This window comes from Anomaloglossus baeobatrachus, chromosome 12 (assembly GCF_048569485.1).
Source record: "Anomaloglossus baeobatrachus isolate aAnoBae1 chromosome 12, aAnoBae1.hap1, whole genome shotgun sequence".
In the NCBI taxonomy this organism is placed as follows: Eukaryota; Metazoa; Chordata; class Amphibia; order Anura; family Aromobatidae; genus Anomaloglossus; species Anomaloglossus baeobatrachus.
Genome location: NC_134364.1, coordinates 111,321,397 through 111,328,890, shown reverse-complemented (window position 1 = coordinate 111,328,890; position 7,494 = coordinate 111,321,397). Strand labels below are relative to the sequence as shown.

Sequence of the window (7,494 nt, the reverse complement as noted above, 5' to 3'; positions counted from 1 at the left end):
CTTCTGCTGAAGCCTTTATTTTGAGCCACCAACTTGACCATATATTCTGCCAGTCTGTACCACCAGCCAGCGACTCCAAGGATTTAGCCCATAGTCCAAGTAGGACTTATATTGTGAAGGCCAGGGTTTCTCATGATTACAGATAGAAAAGCCAGCATTAAACCTGCTTTGGGAGCCCTTTATTCATCCATCTACTGGGCCATTCACTCTGCCAGCCTGCACCACCAGCGATTCCAAGGACTAAGCCCATGGTCCCTGTGTAGGTGTTACAGGGTTGAAGGCTAGGGCCCCTCATGAGATAGAATAGCCACTGTGAAACCTGCTTTGGGAGCCCTTTATTGACCCATCTTCTGCCAGCCTGTACCACCAGCCAGCGCCTACTCCAAGGCTAGCCCAAAGTCCATATGTAGGGTATAAAGGCGGAAGCCAGGGTTGCCCTGCGTCTGGATAGTCAGAGTTGAAGTATGACGCCCTAGACTAGCCAGGTAGTCACAGACAGGCCCTTGCACAAACACCCGTCCCCCTAACAAGGTAACAGCAGGCAACCTAAAAACCCTGAGTCTCCCCTCTCAGGTCTTGATGTTCACACCAGGGGGTGGAGCTGTGGCGCCCCTGAGGCTTCCGTCGCCACAGAGACATTGCACCTCAGCCAGAGGTGTGATGTCCCATCCTGGGTAAGGACAAGGGTACATACCGGTTCACAGGTAAATCTGCACAAACACCCATTGTTAGGCACATACAGGGACCGGAGATAGTGGCAGCTACCCCCGTGCTGTAGTCAGGGGGGCCGTAAGACCCATCTCTCCTCCCAAGGAGTAGGTGCCTGGCAACAAGGAAAGTGGGAGGAGCCAACTAGAAAGTGAGAGTAGAAAAGGGAACAGGAAGTTCCAGCTCAGTCAGGCAGTGAGGGAGAAGGAGAGGGAGGTAGTTACCTCAGGAGAGTAAGTGACTGAGAGAGAGGTTTCCTGGTGGAGATCCTGGGGCCCAGCTAGGCCCAGGTGACACCACAGACAGAGAAGAGACGATCCCAGGGCCACGGAAGGGCATATTTGCTCGTGGCCTGCTCCACTAAGAAGATCGGGTGAAGGGATCTGGCTGCATTCGGGGACGGTCCCCAGACAGAGGGAAGAAAGACATTTCCTCAAGTAGCACCGAAGGCCCCGGGTGGTTGCAAGCGCCCAGGGCCACTACCTGCCACAGATCCCCTGGGAAGAGGACAAGATTCCAGTCAGGCAAGCCCCCTTGACCAGATTCTATGGTAGAGGCCAAGACAAGTTCATCTATAAAAGTCAAGGCTGTGAAGCCAGCCAAGGAAAGAGACATAAAAGTGGTGCACCGGTATTAACCCTAAGAATTACCAGGGATCGGCAGAGGTCCCTGACAGTGGATCCCAGCATACCGTGGGCAACCGGACAGCTGCCGTGTTAAAGAACACCGTGCGTAAACATCTGAAACTGCAACCCCTGGTGTCACTTCCTTTATTCCGCACTGCACCGCATCATTCCCAAAACACCATAGACTCTTACAAGCACCAACGGTTGCCCCGGGGTACCGCTCCATCTGTGGGGAGCAGAACCACCATAGCTGCCATTACATCAGCCCCGGAGACCCCATCCAGCAGCGGCGGCTCCATAGCCGCAATCCACAGGTGGCATCACGAATATATATTTCCACAAACTGTATTATTGATCATCACCCCCCCATACCGCCACTTTAATTGACTCCACCAGGGTCACGGAGTCGGGCCCCGCCATCGCTGACTACCCTGGACTAGTCCAGCCCGACACCGAGTCACCTAAGGCTCTGTGGTGGGCGAGTCAGAGCCGTGCGGTTGGCCACGCCCACCGAGGAGTTCGGATAGCCTGAGGCGGGAAAAACATAAACAGATCAGTTTTGAAGGTGAAAGAGAGTAGTTAAGTAGGAGAAACATCTGTCAGGGATCTGGGTCGTTGCCCGGATACCTGTGGCCAGGAGGCAGACGGTGGTTGCCACCTGCAGGAGTCGGGAAAACAGCTGGTGGAACCGTAAGGGACCGGGACAGGGTAGTGGCCCGCCGGTACCGAACCGGGGAACCGACTGGAAACCGGAGCACCAGGAGGGGTGCTCAAACCCAGAACGAGGCCCAGAAGCCACTGGACCGAGTCAAATTCACTGATTGGGGTCTGGACCTTAGGTTCTTTACCACCCAAGTCCCGACTGAAGACAACAGCCCAACGGGGGGGATAGAAAGCCACCGCTCAGGCAGAGAGATCCCACGGGCCAGCATCTGCGGGCAAACGGGCTCTCCCGGCACACACAAAGCTGGAGAGCGGACTCCCGTCGCTGAAGCATAGGCAGTCAAATTCTACAAAACGAGGTGCAGGAGAAAGGCGGGAACCACCGAACCGGGTGGGGGACCAGACGCAGCCAGCTGCGGGCACCGACCACCTTCCTTTTGGTTTACCAGAGACTCCGGTGTATCTGTCATAGTGAGTACAACAGTGCCCTCGGGCCGCGCACCGCACTAACACACCCTCACCTCGCAACCACCGGGCCCTGGGACCATTACCCCCTACCCACGGAGGGGTCAACACAAGGCTGCACAACACCGTCCCCGGGAGCCTAGTTAACGGCAGCGGTGGTGTCCACACTCACCACAACCTGTGGGTGGCGTCACGAACTTAAATCCCTAAACACCACGGGCCCGGCCGTGAACCTCCCCACCGAAACCCCTCACATAGCGCCAGCCTCCCTTCAGAGCAACGTGACCCCCGGGTCCGGAGGCGCTCAAGCCACCCACCAAACGAGCCCAGATCCGAGCGGCTCGGCTGCGGCCGAGCGCGGGGTGGTACAGAAGCCTTTATTAGAGCTGTTGACCACTTCCTAGGACTTCCGAGATCAAAGGATCAGTGTGAATGGAGCCGTGGTCAATTGTGACGCCCTGGCAAAACCAGGTAGTCACAGTTAGGCCCCTGCACAACACCATCCCCCACTTAGGAAACAAACAGCCAACCTGAAACCCTAGTCACCCCCCCCTTAGGGAAAGATAAACACACCAGTGGGCGTGACCAGGCGGTTGGGACATGCCCACCCAAGGGTTTAGACAGCCCGGGGCGGGAAAACAAGCAGTGAAAGTTTGGAGTTCAAGTGGAGAGGAGTGTGGGCTGGAGCTAAGTGTAGCTCCAGCAGGGAGAGTTGAACGGTGCCAGGGTTGGAGCCCTGGTGCCTTTGGCTAGGAGGCAGACGGTGGTCTCCGTCAGCAGGAGACGGGAAGACGGCTCGGCAGAACCGAGGTGGACCGGGACAGGGTTGTAGCCCGCCGGTACCGACATGGGGAACCGACCCGGAAACCGGAGCACAAAGGGGGGTACTCGGACCCTGAAGCCAGGACCGGAAACAAGCGGCCTGGTTAATTAACCAATTGAGGGCAGGATTATAGGTCCTGTCCCACCCAAAGTCCCTCATTGAAGACAACAGCCTACCGATAGGGATAAGAGGTCACCGCCAGGGCCCATCCCCTTGCCGTCGCTATACCCAGCACCAGACACTGGGTCCTGGGGCAACCATCCCTACCCACGGAGGGGTTAACATCCAGCTGCCACTTCATCTCCCCCGAGTGCCCCATAACAGTAGCGGTGGTGTTCCAACTCACCACCCACCGTGGGTGGCGTCACGAACTTAATACGGCCTAGCCCGTACATCTACGTCCCCCCCCCATTTATTCGGCGTGTCCGCGAGACCCCTGGGTCCGGAGACCCTGGAGCCACCACTCCAGCAGGCCCGGATCCGAGCAGCGCCGGCTGCTGGCACGGGGGCGGCACACAATTATGCCTAGGCGATCAGCCAAGGCCATCACTTGGCAATCTCCAATGCTCCCAAAAAGAATGGAGGAGCGGTGCGTACGATCAAAGCCAGTTTTCCGGATCAGTCGGGGTCCCAGAGGTTGGACCCTAAGTGATCCTATCCGATAGGTAGAGGATATGCTTAATATCTGCCATGTTGGCCAAAGACTTGAACCTCTATCGCGTTTTTGATCTCTTGGTTTCTCAGACTGTAGATGATAGGATTGAACATGGGGGTGACCACAGTATACAACATAGACAAGATCTTATTGAGGTTCAGTCAGGAAACACTCGAGGGTACGACATACACGGCAAATAGTGTCCCGTAATACAAGGACACCACGGTGAGATGTGAGCTACAGGTGGAGAAAGCCTTCTGCCTCCCAGAGGTGCTCAAAATCCGTACAATACTCAACTTCCCATGATGAACAGAAATGGAAAAAGTACTATGGGGATGGAGCAGACATATATTTCGATTTTTACAATAGAAGTGTCTGAGCAAGAGAGTTCCAGAAGAGGAGCCACGTCACAGAAGAAATGGTCGATCACGTTAGATCCGCAGAACTGGAGCCTACAAATGAGGAGAAGTGAAGTCAAGGTTATGACTAAGCTTAGGAACCAAGAAGAAGACACAAGAAGACCTTGAAGCCTTGAATTCATTATGGCGGTGTATCGTAATGGATTACATATGGCCAAGTATCGATCGTAGGACATGACTGTGAGAAGAAATGACTCTGTAGTTGCTGAGAAACCAAAAACGTGATACTGGACGATGCAGCCCATGATGGACAACGTGCTGCCTTCTTGTAGGATCACCTGCAGCATGTTCGGTAAGATGTTGGTGGTAAACACAGTGTCACAGAAGGACAAGTGGCTGAGAAAAAAATACATAGGACATCGAAGAAGGCGACTGAACAGAACCAAAGTGATGATCAGGAGGTTTCCACCCAACGATACAACATAAACTAGGAGGAGCAGTGAAAAGAGGAGAAACTTAAAAACATAGAGGTTCCAAAATCCTAAGGGCGGCTTTGCAGGTTGCGACATCGCACGTGCGATGTCGGTGGGGTCAAATCGAAAGTGACGCACATCCGGCGTCACTTGCGATGTCATAGTTTGTAAAACCTTTTTGATACGATGAACGAGCGCAAAAGCGTCGTTATCGTATCGTCGGTGTAGTCGCCGACATTTCCATAATGGCGGTGAAGCGACAGGTACGATGTTGTTCGTCGTTCCTGCGGCTGCACACATCGCTGTGTGTAAAGCCGCAGGAGCTAGGAACATCTTCCACCTTACCTGCGTCCCGACTGCTATGAGAAGGAAGGAGGTAGGCGGGATGTTTATGTCCCGCTCATCTCAGTCCCTCCGCTGCTATTGGCCGCCTGCCGTGTGATGTCGCTGTGACACCGCACGGCCCGCCCCCTTAGTAAAGAGGCGGGTCGCCAGCCAGAGCGACGTCGCAGGACAGGTAAGTGCATGTGAAGCTGGCGTAGCGACAATGTTCGCTACGCCAGTAATCACAAGATATCGCACGTACGACAGGGGCGGGGACTATCGCACTCGACATCGCAGTATCGGCATGCGATGTCGTAATGTGCAAAGCCCGCCTAAGAGAAGGAACTCGACAATCGCTGTTTGGTTGTTCACAGTTATTGATATGGCTGTACCGGGATAACAAAATGCAAATATTAGTTTCACATAAATACCCCCTTAAGGGCAAGAAACAAGACCTCACGTACAGCAGTGATAACAAAAAACAAAAGAACATGAACTAGGAGGAGCAGTGAAAAGAGGCAATAAGGTTCTGGAATCCTAAGAAGAGGAACTCAGCAACTGCTGTTTGGTTGTTTGCAATCATGGATAATGCTGTGCCGGGATCTAAAAATAGCAAATATTAGTTTCCCCCTTAAGGACAAGAAACAAGACCTCATATGCAGCATTGATAAAAAAAAACCACAAAACAACATAAACAAAGGAGGAGCAGTGAAAAGAGGAGAAACTTAAAAGCATGAATGATCCAGAATCCTAAGAGGAGGAACTCGACAACCGCTGTTTGGTTGTTTGTGTGGCGCCCCTGAGGCTTCAGTCGCCACAGGGTACTGCACCTCACTTAAGGTTGTAAACAAGAAATGCATGGCTAATTTATGCATACACTGAGGGAAGCAACTCAAAGATTCCCACAGGGGGGGGGGATGCCTACTTCAGAAAACATTGTAAACAAGGAGGACAAGAAGAAAAATTGGCACAAGATTGAATGCAAAAAGTATTATAATTTTATTGGCAACAATATTAAAAATATGTTGAAACTCAAAATAGTCACAAAATTTGCATGATCGAATGAGGCAGGGAGGATGGAGTTATAAGGTCGCGGATGAGTACAAAACGTGAATGTAGAACACAAAAAATATATAAAACACATTTATTTGTCTTCTTTGTTATATTGTTTTTAACTCTGCATATATTGTTCTCATTTTAATTCTTTTTTTTGTGTATGATTTTTGTGTAGGCATTCTACTCCTGTGGAATTCATATTCCTTCTTATCGACTCATACTCTCCTTCCATTGGTGGACAACATGGAAAACACAGAAGCCTGGATTGATACACATTGGGACTTTGTACTCCTTTTTAATACATACTTATTTGTGTTATATAACCTCTCTGTGCCACCATACTTCTCATACATCTGTTTGGATTCCTTTACGCCTGGTGCCCGTGCGCGTCTGCCGGTCAGCTGACTGCCGGGGGGGGGCGTAGCCTGACGTCCGCTTTGGGCGCATGCGCGGGAGCCATGGAGACGTCCGCTCTACCTCGCATGCGCACTGGTCACAGTGGCTCCTGTCCGCTCCGCCCCCCCGGCCTCCGCCCCGGGCGCATGCGTGTCGCGGGCGGAGGAGGGGACGCTGCGCTCTCCCACTGCTCGGGTCCGGCTGTGGCTGCAGCCTGCTGCTGCTCGGTGGCTCGAGCGATGGGCCGGATCCCGGGGACTCGAGCGGCGCTCCTCGCCCGTGAGTGAAAGGGGTTTGGTTGTTGGGATAGTTTATTGTCCGTGACGCCACCCACGGTTGTGGTGATTGTGTGGACACCATCGCTGCTCTGTCTGGGGAGCCCGGGAGTGGTGGTATGGAGCAGCCAGTTGTTGATTTGCCCCTCCGTGGGTAGGGGGTTTGGTGGTCCCGGGGCCCAGTGATGGGGTTGGGATGGTGGACAGGCGGGTTATGGGGCCTGTGGAGGTGCAGGGGCAGCGCTGTGCCGCACGGCACGGAGGTACTCACTCAGCCAAAGGATGATGACAAAGTTCTCGGTAAACAAACGGCTGGTTGGACGGGTCCCTCGGACGGCTACGGTGCTGATGTTCCCTGCAGTTAGCGGTGACGGTCTCTTCCCTGCACCTATGTATAGTCTTTTGGTAGCGATGGATTCCCACCGGTAACCCGCTCCCCGACCTGGATATGAGCCGGAGGAGCCCCTCTCTTGCCCGCAGGCGCTGACCCTGGGAAACTGGTGCCTTGGCGGTGGCGGTGTCTCCCCTTAACGGTCGGACTGTTGCCTTCAATCGGGACTTGGTTGTTGGGAGACTCAGTGGTCCCCTTCACTGACGGATTTGGCAAATTATGGCGACTCCTAGCCTTGCCGGGATCCGAAAGGTCCCTGCCCTGGTGCTGACTGTTCTTT

The 7,494-nt window shown here is 53.6% G+C and overlaps 1 pseudogene; it reads right to left on the bottom strand.

The window, feature by feature from the left end:
- Window positions 1-3,963: 3,963 nt before the first annotated feature.
- On the bottom strand, window positions 3,964-5,679 carry LOC142257678 (olfactory receptor 5G29-like; annotated as a pseudogene).
- Window positions 5,680-7,494: the final 1,815 nt, after the last annotated feature.